At 43.9% G+C, this 27,561-nt stretch overlaps 1 pseudogene; it reads right to left on the reverse strand.

Moving 5' to 3' along the window:
- Positions 1–10,399: 10,399 nt before the first annotated feature.
- LOC147726882 (uncharacterized) overlaps positions 10,400–27,561 on the reverse strand; it is a 50,452-nt pseudogene continuing 33,290 nt past the window's right edge.

Genomic DNA, 27,561 nt, shown 5'->3' on the forward strand with positions numbered 1-27,561 from the left:
TCTCTCTCTTGAATATTGACCTTAAGTTGTATTCTGGGATCCTGGCGGCCCGACTGGCGCTTCGCCTCCCGGGACTAGTGGAATCGGATCAAGCCGGGTTCGTTCCGGGGAGGCAAACGGTGGATAACACCAAGAGAGTGGTCCATGTACTGGAGAAAGCCTCCAGGATACCCGGGGAAAGGATGTTGCTGGCAGTTGATGCGGAGAAAGCCTTCGACAGGGTGCATTGGCCATACCTAGAGAAAGTTTTAGCGAAAGTAGGTATTGGCGAGAAATTTCGCACTCTGGTGTTCAACTGCTACAAGTTTCCATCAGCAGTGGTACGGGTTAATGGCTGCAGCTCCCAACAGTTCGCGATAGAAAGGGGCACTAGGCAGGGGTGTCCATTATTCCCGCCTCTATTCGCACTTTATATGGAACCCCTGGCCCAGAGAATACGCCTGAATCCGAATGCGCTGGGAATTAAGATGGGGGAGTACACCCATACTATCAGTCTGTGCGCACATGATATCATTCTGACATTAGCGGATCCAGGCATTGATGAGATGGAAGCCTTTGCTGCCATAGCAGGCCTTGGCTACCCTGGCACCTGAGGCGGGGGGACTGGGAATACCGGACCTCCGTAAATATTTTCAGGTGGCACAGCTAAGGTATCTTATAGAGTGGAGCAAATGGGAGACCGACAAACACTGGCTTTTTCAAGACCAGGCAGTGGCGGGCCGGACCCTGCAGGAAGTGCCCTTTTTGCGACGGACACATCGCCCTACCAATTTATATGCATCTTACATCACACGGGTTCCCATGAGGGTGTGGGACGCCACGAACATGACTCACACACTTACCACCTTCCCCTCACCGTTCACGCCATTGATCGATAACCCAGAGTTTCACCCTGGCATGGAACCGGGGGCTTTTGCACGCTGGCGGGCTGCGGGATGCAGAGCACTCTTTCATCTATATGGGCCAGATGGCATTATTCCGTTCCCAGAGCTCAGGAAAGAACATCAGTTGCCGGAAATGGAACGGTTGCGCTACATGCAGGTGCGCCATTGGGCTCTGCAGCCACAGATACGGGAGTCGGCAGATCGGCAGCTCCTTCCATACGAGAAATGGCTTATAGCACGCACCTCAGACAAGAAACTTATTTCGGACTTGTACAAATTTTTGCAGCCCTCCTCTTTTGACCTCTATAACCCTGGTAAGGAACGATGGGAAAGAGAACTGGAGAGATCCTTAAGCCGTAAGGAATGGGACAGCATTGCCTATAGGGCTCGACACTCCGCATATCACACTGGGCCTAGCGAGCATGCGGGCAAACGGGCATCCTCACTCATGTTTTATGGGAATGCCCAATGCTATCCCCTTACTGGAAAGAGGTCCTGGACATGATCGACTCCAGCTTTGATATTGAATTGCCCCGCTTTCCAGCATATGTCCTGTTGGGCTTACCCAACGGGCTGATGTATCCTCTGAGGTCTCGTAGAGGGAGGCAAATTGCGATAGCATTGGGTTCTGCTATACAAAATATACTTATTCATTGGCGCACCACCACACTCCCCTCCACCACAGGGTGGTTGCATAGATTATGGCATGTCCTGGGAATGTAAAAATTGTCGCTTGTGGTGGCGGGAGAGGTGGAGCAGTTTAATGAGCTGTGGCAACCGTTTCACTCATTGCTTGTAGGGGAATTTACAGAGCTTACATGCCCCAGATATCTCCGGCTGTTGAGATTGACTACATTGGCAGATTCGGATGGCCAACGTGCCTAGACATGAGAGCACTGGGGAAGGAGGAGCGGTTTAGGGGAGGGGGGCGGGTGATGTTCTGAGGCACTGGACGGGGAAGAGGGAGGGGCCATGGTTGGGTTCGGGGAGGAGGGGAAGTTGGGGGGTTTGTTCACTTTGGAGCGCCTTGTTGTAGCATACGCACCAGCCATCACATTTGGATGTACGCTACTCTTTACAGGACCCTAACGCGCTGGTGCGCTATTATATGATTGTATCGGACGCATTGCTCCTTTGTGTCAACTGTTTGTTTTTCTTTTCATTTTGTGAATGCTCAATAAAATGCTTTAAAACTAAAAGCTAAGGTTCTATTTTTCACTTCCGGGCCCCAGGCTCCCGATCTTTCAATTACGACTCCCAAATATGGAAATGTATTGGTATGATCTACTTGGAGACCTGTCACTTTAAGCTGTTTACACCTATCACCGCCTTTGCCGCAGCACATCACAAAATACTTTTTGGCATTACCTCTAAGGCCTCTATCCTGCATGAAATCTACATACTTGGTTAGGGCCTTTTGTGCTCCCACCTTGGTCCTAGCCATCAACACTGCGTCGTCCGCATACAGGAGGGAAACTATCTGCGTATTGCCATACCTTGGTGAATCTATGTTGCTGGCTACCAATTCCTTTTCTAGACTGTTCGTATGTAATGAGAAAAGTAGTGGGGCCAGCACGCAGCCTTGTCTTACCCCCTTCTGTATGCGGAAAGAGCCCGTACATTCCCCCCCCAATCCATACCTTACTTTGGCCGTTGCATTTGCGTATAATTGTCTCAGAAAAAGGACAATAGCTGGGTCCATATTCATCTCCTCTAATATTTCCCAAAGCTTTGTGTGCACTACGCAATCGAAGGCAAAGGAGAGGTCGACAAAGATTGCATACAAGTATCCATCCTTCGCCTTGGTATACTTCCCTTGTAGAAATACAAAATTTAAGGCCTGCTCAACCGTACCCATCCCTGGCCGGAACCCATATTGTACGGGAGTTTAAATATCGTGTTCCTCAGCCCACGTCTGTATTTTAGTCAGGACCACTCTCCCTGCAATTTTCATTAATGAGTCCAGGAAAGATATGGGTCTATAATTTGATGGGCTTTCCCTATCACCCTTTTTATAGATGGGAATTATCACTGAATCTGCCCATGTTTTGATAAAGCCTTTGGCACAACATGCACATAAAACCCGCGTGCACAGTGGGGCCCATAGATCAATATTCATCTTATAGAGATCACTAGATATCCCGTCTGGTCCCGGGGCTTTGTTATTCTGTGTAGAGTTTATGGCCGTTTGCACCTCCTCAAGGGTAAACTCCAGTGGAATGGGAATAAAATTACTCGCTATTTGCGTTTCCCCCTGGCAGCTACTATAGACGTTGTAAAAAAATTTTATCCAGGAGTTTTCGTCTATAGCTATTTCCATCCTAGCCTTTTCTTTGTTATTAAGGAAGGGTATGTTAACTACCTGCCAGAATAATTTCGCATCTTTACTCTCAGCGGCCTTCAATAAATCCTGCCATGCTTTATCTTTAATTGCTTTCTTTCGTTGACGTCTGGCTAGGTTGTATGCCTTCCTATATGCCACTATCTCCTCGTGGTCCCTAGGTTTTTTACTTAGTGCTAACTTAAGGGCCGTAAGCGCCTTTGTGCTTTGAGAATCGAACCAGCCCTTAATTTTATTGCTTTTGTTGGTGCGCGACCTAGTTAGGACATTCTGGATAGTGGTAGTGATATTACTAAATGCCTCCAGAATTTCCTCATATGAGGACTTCTCCTCTAAACATACAAAAATAGAATCCAAGGCATTATCCAGTTTTTTCTTGAAAGTTTTTAATTGGTCTACCGAGCTCCATTTCAGGGCGAGACCGTTTTGTCGTGCAACTACTAGGTCTTGGGACCATACCAAAATCTCAATGGTAGAGGTACTTTTATTTCCTGGGGCACTAATAAACATTCTCAGGGGCAAGTGGTCACTCAGTCCGGTGGTAGGAATGTCATACTTAACCACCCGGCCAGCAAATCTATTTGGCATAATGATGTAGTCGATGACTGAGTGAGACCCCCTTGCTAAGAAGGTAGAGGCAAACTCTATTTTAGGTGAGCACAACCTATTTGCAAAGCCAAGGTCGAAATTGGCCATGATGTTATTTAATATTTCCCCTTTTTCATTATGATGAAAATGACTCCTACCCGCAGTCTCACCCACACCATAGTCCTCAAACCCACATGTGTCACTCTCACATAGGCTTAAGTTAAAATCACCTACCCAAGCCCATATTAAGTCTTTCCCTTTCACGCTTTTTATGCCCCTTAACTCACGTGTCAGGTTTGTTAGTACTTCCGTAAAATCAGAGTTCTTAATGTTGTTATCAAAATTAACCACTGTCAGGACATCAGAAGAATTCAATGAGATGGTAACAAATTGGAAATAATGTGAACTTGTTCTTCCCGGGGTAATCCTAGCGTTCAAAAGATTGGAAACATAAACGCATAATCCCCCCTTATGCCTGCCATGGCTAGTGCGTACCGCTGGAACATGGAAAGTTCTAAATCCATCTAGATGTATTTCTGTTAAAACCCAGGTCTCCTGAACACAAAGAATATCAATATTATTAACAAATTCTCCCCACTCTGTTTCTTGTACTTTGTTCGCTAACCCACAGGCGTTCCAGGACACTACACTTACTTGACAACCTGATGTTCTGGTGCCTTTAGGTAAACTTTTGTCTTCTTCAACCTCAGATATACAGTGCATCGGGTTTCGTGATATCATAGAATTCAAAGGCTCAGTGCCAATCTTTGGACTTACTTTCAGGTCTAATTTAGATATACAGTGGTCCCTCCGTCTCTAATAAAGTCTTGGGTACTATGCTCTTAGAAATAGGAGAAGAAAAATAGAGATCCTCTCTCATCTTATAGTTATTCAAGCACTCTTGTGCACTTCCTATTTGAAGAGGAGATGGAATAAGTCAATCATTTGTATCTAAGCCTGAGAGGGGTTCAAATAAATTGTGTAATGGGATGTTCCAGTAGTCATTTGGATTTGTAGTGCGATGGTCAGTACCAAAAGGAAGAAGAAACCTATTTGGGCGTTCGTTGAGGTGGGGGAAAATGCGAGTGATTGTTTATATACTGTCTTGTGGTAGCGAGATACTGCTTATGGTAGCGAGGCTGGAAGGAGTCAGGGCGGTCTAATGTTGGTGGATAGGTCGGGCGCATCATCAGAGTTTCAGGGTAAAAATAACTCAGGTTGCGAGTTGATACACTACTCTCCTTTCTTCCTGGAAACCAATCACTGATGTGCGTGGCTACTCTATGGTCCCTGAAATGTCCACCACATCCCCCTCTATGTCTTTAGGTCGCACACCCACCCAGCTACACCGTCTTACGGATATAATGTCTCCGTTCAGGTATGATGGAAGGGGTCTATTATTTCGCAGCCAGTGGATAACTTTATTTTTAAGGCTGATGTTGGTTTCTATATTTCCTACTGGGACAACAGGAACTCCAGTCAGGATAATAACGTAGTTCGATGATTCTGGTGGTAAATCTACGTTATTTCTACGGTTTAAGTTTACTTGGTTAACTTTCGGAGCCTTTGTTAAGATGGGATTACTGGTGACAGAAGCTTTCAGGGGACCTCATTTAACCTTCTCTTTTTGTGGAGCTTGCATGACCAATGGTCTAGGGGGGTTGACCACTTGTGGCAAAGATGTTTTCTGAATTGGATGTTTAGTTGCTATGAGGGTTTCCTTTTGGTTGGTTTCCTTTGGGGTTTCTTGTGAGCTTAATACTGCTATGATACGATCCATATTATCCCCTAACCTTTTAACTCTCTCTAGGAGTGGCAAATAAAAGGATTTTAGGAGGCGTTCAATATCCTCCATCATCCCGTTTGCCCACAGGGCTTCTGGCACCAAAGTCGTCACCACCTCCACAGATGAATTAAATACGGGAGGTGTAGCTTTTAAGTTGGACTGAGAGGCTATATCTAACAGTGTTGTTGAGTTTAAATCAATTAGGAAATTCGATACAGAGGGTGGCCTATTGATACTAATATCCTCATTTATTTCAGTGATATGAGGAGGGGAAGATCTGGCTTGAAAGATTAAAGGGATATTTTCAGTAGAAAATATCTCCGGATCAGTATCCGTGCCTAATGAAGTATTGTTTTGAAAATCTAAAGTTGGTATTGTTTCCTGGGACAAGATTTGGGGCTTATTTTTAAAGAGTTCGATAGAGAAGCGACGCTCAGCATGTTTCTCGGCGAGCGCAATCTCCCTATCTATTTCCTAATTTGCCCTGGCAAAATACTTATCTAGGGGTCCAAGCATGGAGATCCCTACAGTAGCAGGTAAAGGCTTCTCCACACATATAGACATCCTAGTGTCTATATTCCCAATCAATTCTAAACAATAATCAGACCCGATATAAGTTGGTAAAGAAACCCCAAAAAAGTCAGTATTACAGATGGTAATAAATAATGTGGAACCATCGGCGAGACAGCTTACAGGTGCGGAGTCGAAAGGCAACGAAAAGTCATGGACAAGATGTTAAAAGTCAGGCCCAGCCCAGCCTCCTGCAGCCCCTGACGGCCACAGACGGCCCCGCCCTAGTCCCGGGCTTCTCCTGGCGCGCTCCCGCGCGCGTCCCACAGGACGAGGTTCCGGTCAGCCCTTTAAGCGCCTCCTGACGCAACGCAATAATGGAGGCGGCGTCCTTGCCGCAGGTGGGGCAGCTGGGAAATGAAGTCCGCTGGAAAGGGGCTCAGCGGAGCCAAGCCCGGCCGAGATGGAAGGCGGAGCGATGCCCGGCCCACAGGTACAGCAACGATGAGGGGGCTCGGCGGAGCCAAGTCCGGTCAAAGAGTGAGAGCGGAGCAAAGCCCGGCCCTGGTGATAGCAGGTATGCCCAGTTTAAAGTTTCTACGAGGGGCACTCGGCCCCGGTCAGCCCTTTAAGCGCCTCCTGGCGCGACGCAATAATGGAGGCTCCAGTCCTGTAATAGAATCAAAAGTTTGCTAGCATTCGCGCCAAGAATTTTCAATTCTATTAAGGACACAGAGGCAAGGATTAATCCACCCTGCTTAATTTAAAGTAATAAGCTTGCCCACCCAATTTATGCAGTGATTACGGTGGTGTTATTTCCTTTCTTTCAGGATCAAATAAGAAGTCTGATTGAGCGACGACGGACGACAGGATGTTTGGCCTGAAACCTTGTTTCTTCCATGTTGGAGGAGTTATTCTTTATTCAAGTTATTGTTGGACTTGTTTCGCCTCAAAGAAAGAGGATGATGGGAGCACGCAAGGGGTTCTTATGGACTATGGGGGCGTGCCTATGCTCATGTGTACTCATGGGAAATGTAGTTTGTTTTACTGTTATTTATGAAAATATACATTTTCATTGGCTGCTGTGTTTATTGCAGTCAAGATTGAGAAGCATAATCCTCGCCTCCGTGTCCTTAATAGAATTGAAAATTCTTGGCGCAAATGCTAGCAAATTTTTGATTCATTCGGGTCTTCGTTCCTACGTCATGCGTGTACGTCATTATTGAAGTCCTTTTTTAATTTTGCTAGACGGGTTTTTACGCTTGTTTCCGTGGTTGGTAGAAGTAAGGGCTGCTGGTGAAAGGCGTGAAAGGTAAGAAAACTATTCTTTATTCTTATAAAAGTATTATTTAAGCGCACTTTAAATTAAATGCATTTTTAAATGTAACGTAATCTGTTGTTTTTGATTGTTTTATACATCGATCTTTTGCTTTGTTCTGCAGTTTTGACTATTTAAGCAGCGTTTTTAAAAGCATGAGTTATCTGTTAATATGCTTTTTTTTACATTTCTAGTTTTTGATAATGCTATGCCTTTAATTGAATTTCAGACACACCTATATAATAGAAATAATGGTTTATTTCATGTTGATCGATTTTTTTTATGTGGGATGTTTTGGATGTAATTGTTTGAATTATAAAATTTGGTCATTTTTTATTTAAGGTTAATCTTTTATCTTACTGTGGTTAAGGCTATGTTTATTTGGTTGAATTTTTGGGATGAACTTCATGATTATTTATATACTGTTTGAATTTTAATAATTGGGCATTTTTTATTTATTTAAATACCATGAAATTATTATCATTAAGGCTATGTTTTTTGGGTTGTTTTTCTTTTCTTTTTGGATGAATTACATGTTTTTTTATTATTATGTTTTGGATGGAGGAGTATTGTTCTGGAAATTGGCTTATTATCCAGATTTAAAAAAAAAAGTCTGTAGTATTCATTTAAATTAGAGAAGTCATTGTGTTTATTTTGTAAGTTTTAGAATTTATGTATAATAAAATTGTACGCTATCCTTTAGGTGCGTGATATTTGGGATGTATGGGTTTTGCCTGGGGTAGTGTGCCTGAGTTTTGATCTTTGAGTGTCATTCCATTATTATTGCAAACATGAGCACTATTTTTGAAGAAATTACATACCTATCTTTTAGGAATTGGATGCTTGGGGTACAGGGGTATTGGGTGGGGTAGTTTTATTAATACCCAGGTATTTTTTTCTAGTAGATAAAAAATCCCTGACTATTAAATTGTATGTGGGGCTATTCTTTATTTTTAAGAAAAACAAGAAGTATATTTAGCATGAAATTACAACGCTAACTTTTAGTAGCGGGATACTTGGGTTTTAGGGGTATTGGGTGGGGTAGTGTTTTAATACCCAGGAATTTTTTTTCCTAGAGCAGAAAAAACCCTAAGTATTAAATTGTATAAGTGGCTATTCCTTATTTTTGAGAAAAACAAGTAGTATACTTATCAAGAATTTACTACGCTAACTTTTAGTAGCGGGATGCTTGGGGTATTGGGTGGGGTACTGTTTTAATACCCAGGCAATTTTTTTCTAGTGGGGAAAAATACCTGAGTATTAATTTGTACGTGGCTTTTCCTTATTTTTGAAAAATACAAGAAGTATACTTATCATGAATTTACTATGCTAACTTTTAGTAGCGGGATGCTTGGGGTATAGGGGTATTAAGTAGGGTAGTGTTTTATTACCCAGGTATTTTTTTCTAGTAGAAAAAAAACCCTGAGTATTAATTTGTATAAGTGGCTGTTCCTTATTTTTGAGAAAAACAAGAAGTATACTTATCATTAATTTACTACGCTAACCTTTAGTAGCGGGATGCTTGGGGTATAGCGGTATTGGGTGGTGTAGGGTTTTAATACCCAGGTATTTTTTTTCTAGTTGAAAAAAAACCCTGAGTAATATTTGTGAGTGGCTCTTCCTTATTTTTGAGAAAAACAAGAAGTATATTTATCATGAATTTACTACACTAACTTTTAGTAGCGGGATGCTTGGGGTATAGGGGTAGTGTTTTAATACCCAGGTATTTTTTTTCCTAGTGGAAAAAACCTTGAGTATTAAATTGTAAAAGTGGCTCTTCCTTATTTTTGAGAAAAACAAGTAGTATACTTATCATGAATTTAATACGCTAACTTTTAGTTGCAGGATACTTGGGGTATTGGGGTATTGGGTGGGGTAGTGTTTTAATACCCAGGTATTTTTTTCTAGTAGATAAAAAATCCTTGAGTATTACATTATAATTTGCTATTCCTCATTTTTGAGATAAACAAGAAGTATACTTATCATGAAATTACATTACTAACTTTAAGGCGCGAGATGTTTTTGATACAGGGGTTTTGGGTGGGGTTTTGTTTTAATACCCAGTTATTTTTTCCCCTTGAGGGAAATAACCCCAGTCTATTAAATCCCAGTGTGTTTAAAATTAGGTACAATCAATTATCATCAAAAGCAATAGATGAAAGCAATTATTAATAACAACATGGGCATTTTATATCTTTATAAAGCATATCTAAATATGAATCTAAGATTAAAATTGAAGAAAATAAATTGAGTAATTTTTCAGTAAAAAAGATGTATTTATTGAGTAATTTTTTTTCTAATATTTCACAAAAAGGTATCATCTAATTTTTAATGATGCACAAGAAATATATATATTAAAACTCAAAAATATTGTGTTGTCTTAATATGATATATTCATCCGTTTGGAGATAAGTATAATGGATAAAATAGTCCATTTTAATTTTATAGACACTCTGTAGTCACTAATTGTTTCACATTTGATTCTGTAGTTGGTGGTTCCTCTCAGAATGTAATGGCATGAAGACGGGGTGAGGTTTTGATTTTTTTTTTAAATACATTATAACATGTGGAAGGTACATTTACTGTAAGGAAAGTTGTGTACGGTAATTTCAAATACTGTGGTGAGTTTCATTTTTAATTTGTATTAACTACACTTTGATCCCCATGCAGGGTGCCATAATAAATACACTTTGGGACAATTCTTTTCTGAATAATAAATTGTTAATGAAAGCAATTTTAGATGAACTCAGACACATTCATTAATCCATACGTAGCCTAACTTTGTTAATTTTAAAAAAATATGAAAATTAAATAAAATGCGTTTCATTATAAAGGTATTGAACCACAATTGATGTGACATCATTTCAAAATAAAATTAGCAAGTTGGCAAGATAGCAAAATAAATTTTTATTTGGAAAATCTTTTGGAAGATGAGTAAAACGGGCGATCAATTCACATGTTAGAAATGATAGTTAGAAATGAAGAATATATTCAATACTTTCACGGTAGTCAGACGTGCCCATTAAAGGAAATTGTTGGAGTTTTGATTGAAGTCTTTCACTCATCTCTCTGCTACGTCTTGTCACTCGAGGATTTAGAGTACCTGAAAGTGACTGAGCCATCCTCATTTCTTAGAAACTTTGTTCTTTTTTTTAAATTTCCAAGAAATGATACAAGTTTGGATGACTCCTACCAATGGATTTATTAAAAGAGTTATGCCATCCTTCGATGGAATTGTTTGTCTTTGCTCCTCCCTCTAAGCAAGTTAAGTAGCAATTCCACCACTCAATGGGAACCATTGGCTTTCTCCTGCTACCTGACCTGCTAAGATTGCCAATCCAGGTTCCCTCAAAATTGCAGTGTAGAAGTTATCTACAAAATCAGGAGGAAGAAAACACAAAGCTGTTAGTTTTTTAAGCTCATATTGTAGTTTGCTGTCTGGCACATAATCTTCTGCTAAGGATGTTTTTTGTATTTTTCTCCAATACGCCTGGGAAAAGTGAAAACAACAGCCTTGAATTTGGGTGTCTGGATATAGTTTACAAATAGTATTTATCATTTGTATCTCAGAATCAATTATTACTTTCCTAGGAATTTTGTTGAGAGTTTTGGGTTTTTATAACTGATATAAACTCAGTGTAAGTGGAAGATTGTCTGTCAGGTAGCAAACCAAATACTAAGGGGACAGTTGTGTTGTTAATATTGCCATGAATAGTATAAATTTGGTGAAAAGGATGGGGTGTAGACTTAAAAGTTCCATCCATCATCCAAATTTCCAGTATTTTCAAGAGTGGCCAAATTACGTGCTGTAGAGAAGATTAGAAGACGTTTTAGAGGATTATCATTATCATGCAAAAGAAAAGTATTGTTAGTAAAAGTCAGTTAGTTCTGGGGGGATGTTAATATCAGAGAAAGTTTGAGGTCTTATTGCATGTGGATTGATGGGCTGTTGTGTTCTTTGGATCATGCGCCTTCAATTGGGGATTGTGGGCATTTTACTGGCAACATGCATGGGGATGCTTTGTGCAACTTCCCGTAAAACTGATCCACAAGGTTCATTGGAGGTGGCTGCCCAAAATTTGATCTGCTGTAGATTTTCCCTTACTTCTATCTCCATTGCAGAGGCAGAGTGGTCATGCTCTGTGGACCTCTCCACTATGTCTCCCAGAGTAACCGCTCTGCCTTTGCAATGTGATGAAAAATATTCTACGCACCTCCAATGACTCCTTGGCTCAGTTAAACGTTCCTTACAGTAAATGTAGCCACCAAATTTTAATAACCTGTTACCCCTCTTAGATTGTACATAACTTGTACATAACTTGACTTGAATTATCTGTTGATGATCCTGTAAATAAAAGAGGATGATAAATAAGTATAATTTTTTTTAAACTACTTGTGTTTTTTTGTAGAGATGATTTATGGTACCTAAATAGAATTACAAAAATCAAGATTATTTCTGTTTTGGAATGGTTGCAAGATAAAGTTTAAACAGCTCATTTAAAACTGGATTCAGACACTTTAACACAACTGTTTCCACCCATAGCTATAACCACACATGCATTATAACGCATGTGTGGTTACCACTAATAGCCTTTGTCATGCATACCTTTACTACGAGATACGTAGAAAAGGCATGTGTGCTAAAGGAAATTTAAAATAAGGGGGGCTGGGGGGGTCTCCCCCCCCCAAAAAAAATAATGCATCTGTTTCCGTTGTGATGTGGATGCAATCAGCATGGTAAGTGGAAACGGATAGACACTTCCGTTTCCTCTTTATGACGTGCGATGCGGGAAAGAGGTATTATGTAAAAAAAGAGAGCTAGAGAGGGGAAGCCTGAATGTTTTTGGAAGATGGTCTTTGGGGACATAGGTCAGCCCCTGCTGTGGTGTGTTTAACTGTTAAACTACTCAAAAACGCTTACCTGTTCTCTCAGATCCTACAGGGGCAGGGATCGGAGATAACCTTTATCAAAAATATGCCATTATCATGCCTGCCTTTTCAATGAAAATCGTTGTAAAGATTTGCGTGCCAAAGGTATTTTTGTGGTAAAGAAATACGCATGCATGCATGGTAATGGAATACGTGTTGTAACGCATACATGCATGGTAATGGAATACGTGTTGTAATGCATGCATGGTAAAGGTAAAAATTAAAAAGGGGAATGGGGGGGGTTCTCCCTCCCAAAAAGCTTTCAAAACAGAAAGGGGTGCTGAGGAAAGGGGTGCTGGGGGGGGGTCCCCCCAATTAAAACATTGTGTGTTAAAGGCATGCGTTGAGACAAGATGCATAGTAACGTCATACAACAAATTATAATGTGCTACACTATTGAAAGTTTTAATATCTGATTAAAAAAACTTTTATTATAGATTTGTTTTTCTTATTAAGTAAAATGTTTTCCATTGTACCTGAGTTTTGCATTTCTTTGTTCTTCTGTGGTTAAGTTTCGTTTGCAAAAGTATTGTTGTATGTGTTGCTTTCATTTGTATTCTCTTTTGAAGTCTGTTTGGTTTTCCAGGTCTATGTTATAGACGTAGCTGCAATGACCTGTATCATTATTAGGATTAGAATAGTTAACATAAAATTGTTGGTTAAACTGCAAATTTAATAATTTACTTTTAAAGTTTGTTTAACTGTAAGATAAGCTACATTAAAAGGTTGTTTCATTTGTACCTGAAGATTGGATGTTTTGTTCTTTCGTGCTACAGACGTTTTAAGCTGTTCTTCCTTTTATCAGTTTATGGTTTGATGTTCATGGTTCTCTACGCGATATCTGGTTAGAAAAACAAAGACATAGCATATTTTTAATAATTATTATTTAGATATTTAACATTTCTCTGTTGTAACTTTCTTAGTAAAGTTATTATATGTTGACCAAGAACTTCCCTAAGGTAAGTACCCAGCGGAGTAAGAATAGTAAGAATAGTAAATCTGACCCCCAGACACCGACCAACACCTACCATGAGCTAAGTACCCGGCGGAGTAAGAATAGTAATTCTGGCCCCCAGACACCGACCAACACCTTTCCTGAGGTAAGTGAGAATAGTAAATATGTCTCTCCGACACTGACCAACACCTTTCCTGAGGTAAGTAACAGGCGGAGTAAGAATAGTAAATCTGGCGCCAAGATGCTGACAATCTGTAGTTCAATAGTTTGAGCGTCTGAGGTTCGGTGGTTCCGAACCCGTTCAATAAAGGTCGTCGGAAATAGACGATTCTGGTGTCAGCGGACTGCAAATCATGAATGCGGTATGTACGAGTGTTTTCGCATTAATCAATCAATGAGAACACTACGTGTCCAGGGATTTCGTTTGAACCCTCGGGTTCCATTTTGTGAACGGGAGCCATTTTGTGTGGTTGCCCTCACATAGGCCGATGACTGCGGCCGAACGAGTCCTTGGGACACGTACACCTTAGCTGACTTTTGAATGACCTGGCCGAATTGACTCCCTTGCCCGAGGCTGACCTCGCTGAGCCAGTTCCTTGTTAAGCAGCTGGTCAGATAAAGATCAAAGAGCAGGACATGCCGAAGGTTACAGTACACTGCACCCACCTTTCTATCTTGCTTCCAATCTGTTTCTGCTCCTTCCTTTACGACATAATCACTGATTTGGGTTGAGGTTTTATGATGGGTTTGTCCGCCCTGATCGAACAGGAAAGTTGGAAATGGTCATTTCATTGCGAAGACGGCTGAAATGCCAGAAACCGGTCCCCGGTAGCTTGTTTCCTTCCCAGTATAAGAATTGGCTTGGTAGTTTGGTTTGCCCTGTTCCCATGATGCACTGGGTCAGGGTCAGACTAATTTGCATATAGCCAAGTTCTGAGCTGGGATGGTGCAGTGAGCTGAAAAACGGTGATGGATCAAGCCCTGATCTTTGGACTGGGTAAGAGTGGTCTGCTTAATTCAGACACTCTGTTCATCACCACCCCCTTTTCTGAATCATTTTTGTCCACCACTAGCGTGGAAGGGTATACTCAGATGTGAGTCCCTAGCTCATTGCACCATCAGGATTCAAGCAAGCCGGGCCGAAGACGGCTGAAATGCCAGAAACCGGTCCCCGGTAGCTTGTTTCCATCCCAGTATAAGAATTGGCTTGGTAGTTTGGTTTGCCCTGTTCCCATGATGCACTGGGTCAGGGTCAGACTAATTTGCATATAGCCAAGTTCTGAGCTGGGATGGTGCAGTGAGCTGAAAAACGGTGATGGATCAAGCCCTGATCTTTGGACTGGGTAAGAGTGGTCTGCTTAATTCAGACACTCTGTTCATCACCACCCCCTTTTCTGAATCATTTTTGTCCACCATAAGCGTGGAAGGGTATACTCAGATGTGAGTCCCTAGCTCATTGCACCATCAGGATTCAAGCAAGCCGGGCCGAAGACGGCTGAAATGCCAGAAACCGGTCCCCGGTAGCTTGTTTCCTTCCCAGTATAAGAATTGGCTTGGTAGTTTGGTTTGCCCTGTTCCCATGATGCACTGGGTCAGGGTCAGACTAATTTGCATATAGCCAAGTTCTGAGCTGGGATGGTGCAGTGAGCTGAAAAACGGTGATGGATCAAGCCCTGATCTTTGGACTGGGTAAGAGTGGTCTGCTTAATTCAGACACTCTGTTCATCACCACCCCCTTTTCTGAATCATTTTTGTCCACCATAAGCGTGGAAGGGTATACTCAGATGTGAGTCCCTAGCTCATTGCACCATCAGGATTCAAGCAAGCCGGGCCGAAGACGGCTGAAATGCCAGAAACCGGTCCCCGGTAGCTTGTTTCCTTCCCAGTATAAGAATTGGCTTGGTAGTTTGGTTTGCCCTGTTCCCATGATGCACTGGGTCAGGGTCAGACTAATTTGCATATAGCCAAGTTCTGAGCTGGGATGGTGCAGTGAGCTGAAAAACGGTGATGGATCAAGCCCTGATCTTTGGACTGGGTAAGAGTGGTCTGCTTAATTCAGACACTCTGTTCATCACCACCCCCTTTTCTGAATCATGGTCATTTCTGGTGGGCTGGACAACGGAAAATGGGATTGTCGTCATGCGCTACTTTTGAAATGTCACGATCTGATTGGTTAGTTTGTATGTAATCGATGCCACTTTGGAATGTGATTTTTGGCATAAAAGACCATGCACCGCTGACATCGGGCATTTTCCCTGGCGCCGCTGGGTTCTAAAACCCGGTTCTTCAGTTGGCGCCCAACGTCGGGCGACTTCAGCGGTACCGGTCCAAGCCCGAAGATCGTGGAGAGCTTGGTGTGGAAATTCTGGAGGAAGGCCTGCCACTTCATCAACCCCTGTATGTGGTTGTGGTCCGAAAGTCTTTGCTGCAAGGTTCCCCGCCTTCCGACGGCTACGAAGGACTGCTGCCCTGACTGTTGCCCTGTCTTTGAGCCATAGATGTTTGTAGAGCGAGACGATAGACGGGTCTTCTGGTGACGCCATCGACATTTCAGTTAAGTATGAGTGGAGCGTCTCCCAGTCCTTAGTTTGTTTGGTATCCCTTCGTGGATCGCTTTGATTTGGTACCTGCAGGCCCCAAAGCCAAGGGACCCGTGTATTCGCGAGACTATCGTTTTTAGATTTCCCTTGAAGTTTGATGCTAAACTAGTGAGCGAAGATGCCTGGTCTTAGCAGACTTGGAAAGATATTTGGGTGTGGTTGTTCTAAGGATTGCCGGTTAGAGGATTCGTGTCCCGTTCCTCCGATCGGAACTCCTACATATGAGCTTTATGTGAAGCATGGTGTGGGCCCTATTGGTTATAATGACATCTGGGTAATATATATAAAGAAAAACGGTGTCCTACAGTGGCCCCGTTACGGTAGCTTTGAAACAGAGATTCTAGACAATCTCAAAGTTAAACTGTTCCAAAAGAAAGCCCGGACGGCAATGTTTGACTCTTTCTGCATCTGGCGCAAAGAAGCCAAACAGAAAGAAATTAAATTAGCAAAGAAGAATAAACGAGAACGAGGTTTGTCAATGGTGCAAGCTGCTATAGCGTATAGGGATAATGAGGAAGAGCAAGAGAGCGAACAGATGCTTAGGGTTAGGAATTTAGTGGTAGATAAGTGCTACCAATTTTTGCCGCTTAAAGAGCAGGAAGAAAAGAAAGACCATGCGAAGGATCCTTTAATGTCGCATCTATTGAGTTCGCCACCCCCTTATGCACAGAATGCTATGGCACCACCGCCACCAGTTGTAGTTGTGCAACCTCCAGTTGTCGTGCCACCTGCAATTCCTCCACAGCCAGCTCCTCTTCCGTTGGCTACTATTCTTTTGGCGCAGCCTCCTCAGGGGCCCCAACTTTGCCTTTTTCTTCGTCTGGTACTCCTATGCCTATCTATAATACCCCTTCTGTTCCGACTTTGGATTCTTCTACTATTGTTCCATCTTCTCCTATTCTTTCACCTTCTTCTACTAGACAGAGAATGACTGCTGCAGTTTCTAGTTTCTTTTCTCCTTTGTTGGGACAATTGGGTATGTCTCCTGTTAATGAACGTAGACAGTCACGTAGTCAATTGCCTGATGCTGATGAGCGTACAGTTTTGGATCATCTGGCGCGTAAATGGATCACGTACGCTACTCAGTATGATCTTGAAGGTGTTATGGATGTTTTCCTTCAATGGGAAGCACCAAAGCAACGGTACGTCTTTGAGATGATGTATGTGTTCCTCCATGAACAATGGGTTGAATAAGTAGGTAAAGCTCCTAATGAGTTGTACCGAATACGTTCCGAATTTGCGAAAGGGACCGCTGTGGGTCCTCATGATGTTGGGAGAGCAGTTGCGACTATATTGTCATTTCGTAGTGACACTGCTGTGCAACTGTTTGAGCCTGATTCGTCAGTTAGGAGAGCAGCGCGTCAGTATCCGATGCGTGAGGTTCCTCCAGTTTGGAGGCCTGGTGATGCAACAGCTAATCCAGCTATTCTGCCACACTTTCAGCGAGTCTGGGTACATGTTCCTTGGAGCGTGCTGAAGTCTTAGCGCTTAAACAGTCTTTGCCTGAACTGCGCAAAAATCCGGCGGGATATTATAAAGAGCTCACTCAGACTGTGCGTTTCTGTATCATGAACTTAGCAGACATAGATATGTTGTTTGGAAATGTTGTTCCACAGCCTATTTGGGGTACGATTCCTCACACGGATCATGCACGAGAATTGGGCGATACATGGAATAATCTTAGTGCTGCGAATGACAAGTAGGCGGTGCTAAGCCTGAGGATTTGATTACTGAACTTCCTGGTAGGATAATTAATTATATGAAGACTTTGATGCCCGAAGTGCGTGTTAATTGGGACAAGTTGTCCGCGTGTAAGCAGAAGAAAGATGAAATGGTGTCCGACTTTTTCATGCGGTTTGAAGAGACCTTTGTAGACCACAGTGGTCAGGACATGATACTGAGGGTGGTCAGAGATTGTTTGTCGACAAATTTGTACATAATTTGCTTCCCGAGTTGTGTAATAAGTTGAAAGATTCTGAGTGCTTGGGCTGTTTCCACGTCTTCACAGATTTTAGCTACGGCCCAGTACTATGAAAATAGGCACAAAGATGTGATAGAGGAAGCGGATAAGAAGACTAAGGAATTGAAGACTAAAGTTCTTCTACAACAAACTTATCCACCCTGTACCAATAATCAACCCGATTACCAGCAGAATCAACAATATTCGAGAAACTCGCAAAGGAACGAGTCTTCTCAACAACGTTTTCCGTATGGGCCTAATTAGTGTGCGTTTTGTAAAGAACAGGGTCATTTCAAGAGTAGTTGTCCGGTTTTATTACAGCGCACGAATGGTGCTTTTGATGCCAGAGGACGAGGTGTTCAACAAGCGCCTAGAGGTAGAGGTCCCGGACAGAATGTGCGTTATTTGCCTCCACAGAACTCGATGAATAGTTTTGACCAACAGAATGGTTCATCTGGTAGGACAACTTAGTACTATACGGACGATTATTATGTCGAAGGTGAGGAAGTGGATGGTAATGGTTGCTAGGACAGCCATGGACAAAGAGAGGGAGTTGTTTCAGTTCCAGTAGATCAGAGTGGACCTTATGTTGAAGTGATTGCATCAGGTGTGTCGGAGCCTTTTCTGTTAGATACTGGTGCTACGAAGAGTTCTATAATGCACTCTAAACTTCCTGGCGCACCTTTGTCTGGCTTTGAGAATGTTTCTGTAGGTTTTTCTGGCGCCCCGGTTACAAATCTGATTTCTACTCCGTTGCCTCTTTCTGATGGACCTCGTAGATTTGAAGCACCCCTCATTTTGACTACAGGTTGTGGTGAGAACTTGTTGGGATTGGATTTGTTGAAGAGGTTGTATGCGACGTTGTATTGTTCTCCATCAGGAGTACATCTTACGTTGGGTGAGAGAGTGATCTCTCCGATGTATATATCTAAAGATGGACTTCCACCTGAATTGTCTTCTTTACCGGATTCATTGTGGGCTACTGGTCCGAATGATGTGGGTCTTTTGGAGATTCCACCATATGTTGTGACACTGAAGGCGAATGCTAAGTTACTGCGCATTCCACAGTACTGTATTTCGAGTGATGGTGAGCGAGCACTTTTTGCGATCATTTATGATCTGATTGAAAAGGGTGTGATTGAGGAAACGAGAGGTAATGTGTGCAATAGTCCCGTTTTGCCTGTTCTGAAGAGAACTGATTCTTCACAGCCTCCTGTATATAGGTTTGTGATCGATCTTCGCGAGGTGAACAAGATTGTTGTTCCACAGTTTCCTGTTGTGCCTGATATCACCGCTTTGTTGACTTTGATCCCGGCTACAGCTACATGGTTTTCGGTGATTGACTTGAAGAATGCTTTCTTCAGCATCCCGATTGCCGTGGAGAGTAGAGATATCTTTGGATTCTCTTTAGGAGGACGAAGTTTCCGCTTTAAGCGCGCTCCTCAAGGCTATTGCGAGAGTCCATCGATCTATAGCCAAGCTTTGAAAACGCAACTTGATCTGTTGGTTTTTCCAGATGGTGCTGCCCTTATTCAATATGTTGACGACTTGCTAGTTGCTGCTGACAATGAAGAGATATGTAGAGAGGCTACCTTGTCGTTGTTAAGTCACTTGTCTGATTTTCATCACAAAGTTTCTCTTTCGAAGTTGCAATATTGTCGACAAGAAGTAACCTACTTAGGTCACCTCTTATCGAAGGAGGGAAGGAAACTGACCCCAGAAAGAATTCAAGCTATTGCGAAAATGAGTGTGCCTACGACTCAGAGAGAAGTACGTGCCTTTTTGGGTATTACGTCGTACTGTAGACAGTGGATCCCTAGTTTTTCTTTGCTAGCGAAGCCTTTGATAGCTCTTACTGTTAAGGATACTCCAAATCCTATTCCTTGGACTGACGAATGTCAGAAGAGCTTTTCCGAATTACGTAACGCGTTGTGTTCGGCTCCTGTGTTGGGTACCCCCGACTACAGTAAGCCTTTCACATTGTATGTCCATGAGAGAGAGGGATGTGCATTGTCAGTTTTGACTCAACCGTTCGGCGATAAGCAACGTCCATGTGCTTATTTTTCGTCGACTTTAGATCCAGTAGCTAGAGCGTTGCCAAGTTGCTTGAGAGCACCAGCAGCAGCGGCTGTTTCCATTCAACAGTCTGCTGGTTTGGTTATGGACAATACATTGATTGTAATGGTTCCACATGAAGTGGATACCTTGTTGAACCGTTCCAAGACGCATCACTTAACTAGTGCTCGGTTGTCGGGTTACGAATTGACCTTGTTAGCATGTGTACATTAAAAGATGCAACACGTTGAATCCAGCCACGTTGTTGCCGATTTCAGCTGAGACAGATAATGTTGAGGAACAGCATGACTGTTTCCTTAGAACTGAGGAAGAAACGAAAGGGAGAATAGACCTTAGGGATACTTCTCTTCCAGAATGTGATGGTACTTTGTGGGTTGATGGTTCGTTTCTTTAAGCTGCCGATTGGTGATACGACTGCAGCATATGCTGTTACGACTTTGCATACGATTGTTGAAGCTGCACGTATTCCACACAATTCAGCGCAAGCAGCAGAGTTGATTGCATTAACGAGAGCATGTGTGTTGGCAAAAGGAAAGCGAGTGAATGTGTACACTGACAGCCAGTATGCGTTTGGTGTGGCTCATAGTTTTGGACGTTTGTGGCATGAACGTGGGTTTTTGACTTCGCATGGAACGAAGATCCAGCATGGGCAGTTGGTGAATGAGCTCCTTGAATCACTTACTTTGCCATTGCAAGTAGCGATTGTGAAATGCAGTGCCCATAAGAAAGTTACGGATGATGTTGGTCGCGGAAATGCGTTTGCGGACGAAGTTGTGAAAGAAACTGCGAGAAATGCGATGAGCCGAATGTATGTTGCAAGTCTGGCAAGATGGGTTCCAGAGAAAAGTATGTGTGATACGATTGAGAGTGTGAAATCCATCCAAGCTGAAGCTACAGAGAAAGAGTTGAATGAATGGAGAGAAAGTAAGGGTAGACTGGATTCGAATGGTTGTTGGACTGATTTGTCTGAGCATCAGAGATGGTTGTTGCCTGACGCATATGTGCTTCCAGTTGTTACAATGGCTCATGGGATGGCACATATCAGCGTGAAAGGGATTTGCAAGTTGTTGGCTCCGGTTTGGCAGAATGTGGGAATTCCCAAATGTGCAGAGAATTTGGTTAAGAACTGTATGGTGTGTTTGATGTACAATCCTGGTAAGGGAACTCCAACACCAGCTGGTCATTTTGCTCCTCCTACGTATCCGTTTGAGGCTTTGCAGCTAGATTTCATTCACATGGAGAGGTGCAACAACCTGAAATATGTTTTGGTGGTTGTTTGCTCCTTTTCTAGATGGGTGGAAGCTTATCCTTTGAAGGACAATACTGCCTTGTCCACAGCGAAAGCCCTAATCAAAGAGTTTTTCCCTAAGTTCGGTTTGCCGAGAATTATCTGGAGTGACAATGGGAGTGAATTTGTGGGTCAAGTGATGAAGAGAGTATGCGAGGGATTAGGTTTCCGGCAGAAGTTCCACGCTGCAAATCACCCCCAATCAACTGGTTTAGTCGAGTGCTATAACGGCACTTTGAAATTAAAATTGCCCAAAATCCAAGCGAGCTCTGGTTTGCAATGGCCAGATGCTTTGCCTTTAGCGCTTTTGTCCACAAGAATGACTGTGCACTCACAAATGGGTTTGAGTCCGTATGAGGTTGTGTTTGGTCGCCCGGCGAATATTTGGGGCGTACCAAGACCAACAAAGTTTAGTGATCTCGAATACCCTGTGTTGCTTGATTACTTGCATGAACTGACGGCTAAACTGCGTGTCTTACACCAACAGGTTTACGACAGTCTGCCACAGGCTTCTGAAGATCCAGGTCATGCCATTGAACCCGGTGACTGGGTTTTCATCAAGAACTTTCAGCGGAGCAAGAACGAGCAGCCCCGCTGGACAGGACCACATCTAGTTCTCCTGTCTACACGTTCTGTAGTTCGAGTGCAAGGCAAGAAAAACTGGATCCACGGCGTACACTGCAAGCGGGCTCCATTGCCCTTACCGTACGACCGATGGGTCCAGGAAGGACTCCCAGACTCTGAAACAGAAACTGTGCCACGATTTTTGCCATTCAGCGATGCCCGTTTGATTGGAACAAATTCTGAGAAAGAAAGTGACGATCTTTTGCAAGAAGCTGTGCCTCCTTTGAATAGATTGAACACTACTGAGCACAAACTTTTATTTAAGGAACAAACATTGCCTGGGAAAGATCGTTATAATTTGCGACCAAGAGTCGTGGGACAAATAAAAAATAAATTAAGTTTTTATGATTTTTCTGTTTACTGGTTAACTCTCCTCTGAGGATCTACTTATTTTTGTTTTTCGAACCGCCATCTGAGTTCAGCTGTAGGGTCGCAGTTGCCGAAGTCTTTGGAGTGCAAGCCCGAGACACTAGGTCGAAGGTTCTGGTTGGCCTAAGGGAGTTGCCCTGGGTTGACAGAGGCATTCCTTAGCATATAACACCCTACCATCACGAGCAGCATATTTAGTTAGGATGGATTTCTTCGAGTTGGAGAGACCTTTAGAGACAATGAATTTTAAAAATAAGATAAACAAACTAATCACACGAAAAAGATTTTTAATATTTTGCTTGTTTTTGCTATTGAGTTTAATGATACTTTTAATTGGTTATGTGACATTCTCCTTTAAAGTGACGTTTATTCCCACTGTGCAACCTACACCATCTCCTACTATTTCTTCTCATTCTTTTCACCCTTTGCCTGAACATGAAGTAGTTAGAAGACTGGAATTTGCCAATTATTCCTTTATTCAACTTTTGCACCAACACCAGTTAGTTCTGAACACAACAAATTGTTGGATTTGTGGTCTAATGCCCCATACGACCGATAAAGGTATTCCGTACTTGGTATTGCCTTTCAGCCTTAATGGTTCTATTTTGGCATATAGAACGATGTTCATTTATGCTCATAGGGTTTATCCCCTACGTTCACCGAAAAACAATCCGAAGAATAGTGCTGTAGCTAGAGGCATAGTCGACATGGTTAAAGGGACTAATGCCGTTGAGACTATTCCGAAAGATCAGAAGCAACCATATAGTGGTTGGGACGTTACTGGATATGGAGTTAGTCTGAGTGTTAACCAGCGAGCGAAAAGTTCTCCACCAATTTGGATAGTGCCCCATCAGGGTCGCTATTGTCTGCAGAGTAATGGCAAGAATCCAAAAGCTCAGCTAGGGAAGAGTGTCTGTACTGACACCTATGTATTTACATCTCAGACTTCCCCAGCATTTCTAGCCGCTAAGGGTACTTACTTTGTTTGCTATGACAAAGCGTATACATGGTTGCCCCCTGACTTTTTGGGCACATGTTTTGTTTCCTTTCTGTTGCCTCCCACTTTTACAGCTGCTGCAGATTACTATAAGACGAGAGTTGCTAGAGGTGTCTTCAGTCAGGAAGACACTGCAGGGCAAGAGTTGGGAGATTTCTTTAAGGGTTTTCTGCCGTTCTAGGGACCGATGGCTAACAGCAGGAACATTCGTCAGTTGACGAGAGTGGTTGAGTCCACCATAGTCGAAACTGCCGGTGCCCTTAGTAACTTGACTGCTGAGCTCCAGTCGGATAGACTTATGACACTTCAGAATAGAGTTGCTCTTGACGTCATACTAGCAGACCGAGGTGGAGTATGTAAACTGATTCAATCGAGCTGCTGCGTTTTCATTCCAGACAACGCTCCGTCAGTCTTCCAGGCCATTTCCAAGTTACATAAGATCTCCAATTCTGTCCATATAGACAAAGGAGATTGGTCGTTGATGGGATGGTTCTGGGGATTGATATCCACTTGGGGATTGAAGATTCCGATGGTCATTGGGATGGTCTTAGCTATCCTTTTCCTGTTCTGTCTCTGTGTACAGTGTGCTCCTGCTATTTGTGGCCTCTGTGCTACTTCGTGTCTAAGGAGACCTGTCCAGAGAGAGGTACTAAGTACTAGGATGATGCTACAGCAACATAGCGATGATCTGATGATGATAGACCTAGATTCAGATTGACATGGGTTTGGGTTTGTTGCCTATGTTAGGGCAAAAGGAGGGTCTATAGTTCCGTAGTTTGAGGGTCTGAGGTTCGGTGGTGCCGAACCCGTTCAATAAAGGTCATCGGAAATAGACTATTCTGGTGTCAGCGGACCGCAAATCATGAATGCGGTATGTACGAGTGTTTTCGCATTTATCAATCAATGAGAACACTACGTGTCCAGGGATTTCGTTTGAACCCTCGGGTTCCATTTTGTGAACGGGAGCCATTTTGTGTGGTTGCCCTCACATAGGCCGATGACTGCGGCCGAACGAGTCTTTGGGACACGTACACCTTAGCTGACTTCTGAATGTCCTGGCCAAACTGACTCCCTTGCCCGAGGCTGACCTCGCTGAGCCAGTTCCTTGTTAAGCAGCTGGTCAGATAAAGATCAAAGAGCAGGACATGCCGAAGTTTACAGTACACTGCACCCACCTTTCTATCTTGCTTCCAATCTGTTTCTGCTCCTTCCTTTACGACATAATCACTGATTTGGGTTGAGGTTTTATGATGGGTTTGTCTGGCCTGATCGAACAGGAAAGTTGGAATTTGCTTGGTCATTTCTGGTGGGCTGGACAACGGAAAATGGGATTGTCGTCGTGCGCTACTTTTGAAATGTCACAATCTGATTGGTTAGTTTGTATGTAATCGATGCCACTTTGGAATGTGATTCTTGGCATAAAAGACCATGCACCGCTCATTGAAATTGTGCAGTCTCTAGCGAACCACCCGTGTTGTGCTTCGTAGATCTCTGTTCCTGGTTGCAGCCAATAAACTTTGGTCTCTGACGTCATCAAGAAGTGTCCCGTGTCTCTGTTTGCCAAGGCAGGGGAACTCAAAGACATCAGGCGTTTTCCCTGGCGCTGCTGGGTTCTAAAACCCGGTTCTTCAAAACACCATCACTGAAGTAAGTACGCGACGTACTAAGACTAGTTAATCTGCCCCCAAGACACTGACCAACATCGACCATGAGGTAAGCACCCAGCGGAGTAAGAATAGTAAATCTGGCCCCCAGACACTGACCAACACCTTCCCTGAGGTGTGTAACCAGTGGTGTAAGAATAGTTAATCTGGCTCCCAGACACTGACCAACACCTTACTTAATTTAAGTACCCTGCGGAGTAAGATTAGTAAAACTTGCCCCCAAACACTGTCCAACACTCTCCCTGGTGTAAGCTTTCAGAAGTGTTAAAATAGAAAAACGTCATCCCAGAAAACAGAGTTAGATTGTTGCACCAGTTAAAGTTTAAAAAATAGATAAGGTAAATTAAAAGGTTGTTTCATTTGTACCTGAAGTTTGGATGTTTTGTTCTTTCATGCAACTGATGTTTTAAGCTGGGGGGGCGTGGGTACAGCGCATAGCGGAATGGCTGCCTAGAGAGGTAGCTCCACGCGCCGGAATCTTCTACCGGGCAAATAACATCCTTAACGCTGCTGAGAAACGGATACGAGGGCGGCTGGTGAACCTGCGTGAGCGGCGGCACATTTTGATGAGGTGCAGCACGTATGAGCCCTGCGCCAGTACCTAGAAATTTCACGAACTGTTGACCGCGAGATGGCAGACAAAATGGCTGCACGGCGCTCGGAACTGTGAGCGAGTCCTGGCAGCCTGCCAGTGCGTCATATCGGCTCTGTGTGCCTGATACCGAGATATAGAGAGCGTTTCTGCTATCTGGTTCTGGCTCCTGCTGATTGGGGCGACGTTTAGGACACCGTGGAGTACCGGTTTGAGGAACGGACCGTGGCCCGTATTCACGATCCTAGATCGGATTTGCCTGCAGTGCTACTGGTTGCCAGCCGAGGCGGACAATGTGCGGAAAGCACGCGGCTGCCTCTTACGGAATTCCTGCAGCTGTGAAGGACGAAGTGCGGTCTGCCACGTGGAAGGTACTGTGAGTGGGGCGCTGGAGTGGCCGAGCTCGCTGGGTGGTGCGACGTATGACTGGTGAGGCGTGCTGCCGGTGATCGGTGGCGGCGCCTGGTGGGTTTCGCGCTGCAGAAACTCTGGGGGTTGTGGTTGAGGCAGTGCCACTTGCGGTGCCTGACTTGGCGCTGTGCTGTCGGCGGGACCGGTGGGGTGCTGCCTGTTGGCTGCGTTACTCAGATCCTGTGCCAGTTTTGGCCACAGGCGAGTGAGCAGCTGCGGGAGGGACTCTGCGGGGAACGTGGGCAGTGGAGGGCCTATGTGGTGCCGTGGATGACGGATGCAGTCTACGATGATGGCGGGCTGATGGTTAAAAGTGGCATCGGTCTAGACTGCGAAACAGTGACATGTGTTTAGGGGCACCGGACCTCCCGCCGTCCCCAGTGACATTGTGGGGTGCGGACAATTATCTACAGTGTGTGCGCGCAGAGTGAGGCTGCGGTGATCTACAGGTGAGCCTCTCCGACTGCATGCTCCTCACTGGCTCGAAGTGGTCTAGTGCCTTTACCAAGCTGCTGGGCCTCGCTGGTGGCGCCATTGGCAAAGGTGAACCCAAACAGGCCAAGCTGGCCTTCGAAAGCAAACGGCCGACACACAAAGGGGGATAGATCTAGTGAACTGGGCGAAGCTAAAGGTGCGTCCTCTGCGCCTGATGATGCCGAAGATGACACCCGCACGATACTCCTAGAGCTGCGAGCAGGGATGAAGTCCATAGACAGCAAAATAGATGCCTTGGCGACTGGCCTAGACGTAGGAAAAAAAGAAAAGGTTGACAAACATGAGCACCGGCTGGATGTGCTGGACAACCGGGTGTCTGATGTCCATGATACGCAGGCACACAGCTCCTTCAAATGGAAAAGATTTTGGAGGTGATCAGCGCAAAAAATGAGGATTTGGAGGCGCGGTCTAGGCGCAATAACATTAGGATTCTTGGCCTGTCGGAGACTACACCTGTATCCAAGATGGAACCTTTCATTGATGGCATGCTGCGCAAACTTTTTGGGACTGCTCTATCCAATGTGATGATTGTGGAGAGGGCGCATAGATCATTGGGCCCAGACCTAAGCTAGGAGCGCCGCCGAGGCCGATTATCGCCAGACTGCTCAATTATGCTGACAGGGACTCTATCCTCAGAGAGGCGAGGGCAAAAGAACCAGTTGTGTACAAGGGCTACACATTATCCTTTTTTCCTGACTATACCCCGGCAGTTCAGTCTGCATGTCGGGAGTTTGTCCCAGTGAAGAAGCTACTGAGGGAGGCAGCGGTGCCTTACGCTATGCTGTACCCAGAGAAGCTGAAAATGACTCACGAGGAACAGTCTCATTTCTTTACAGACGCAAAGTCCGCACTAAAGTTTACGAAACATATCTGCAAGGCAAAGCCAAGGAAACAACGGACAGATGAAGAGCAGACGGTGTCCGGATTAGATGATGCAGACTGATAGCCACTTTGTTGTTTCATTGGGTTAATGTCATCTTATTATGCCAATGTGCCTTTCTTTCTATTAATCTGAGCAGAGCATTATAGTGTCAAGTAGTTCCGGTGTTGGGGTGGGTGGGAGCTCTTTTTGTAATTGTTGCTCTCGTTGGGGACCCAGTCGGGGTCGTGTGTTGATCCTCCAATAGCTAACAGACTGAGACTCGGCAGTTGTAAGATGGCTGAAGTTCCGGCG

This window comes from Lissotriton vulgaris, chromosome 3_1 (genome assembly GCF_964263255.1).
Source record: "Lissotriton vulgaris chromosome 3_1, aLisVul1.2, whole genome shotgun sequence".
Taxonomy (NCBI): domain Eukaryota; kingdom Metazoa; phylum Chordata; class Amphibia; order Caudata; family Salamandridae; genus Lissotriton; species Lissotriton vulgaris.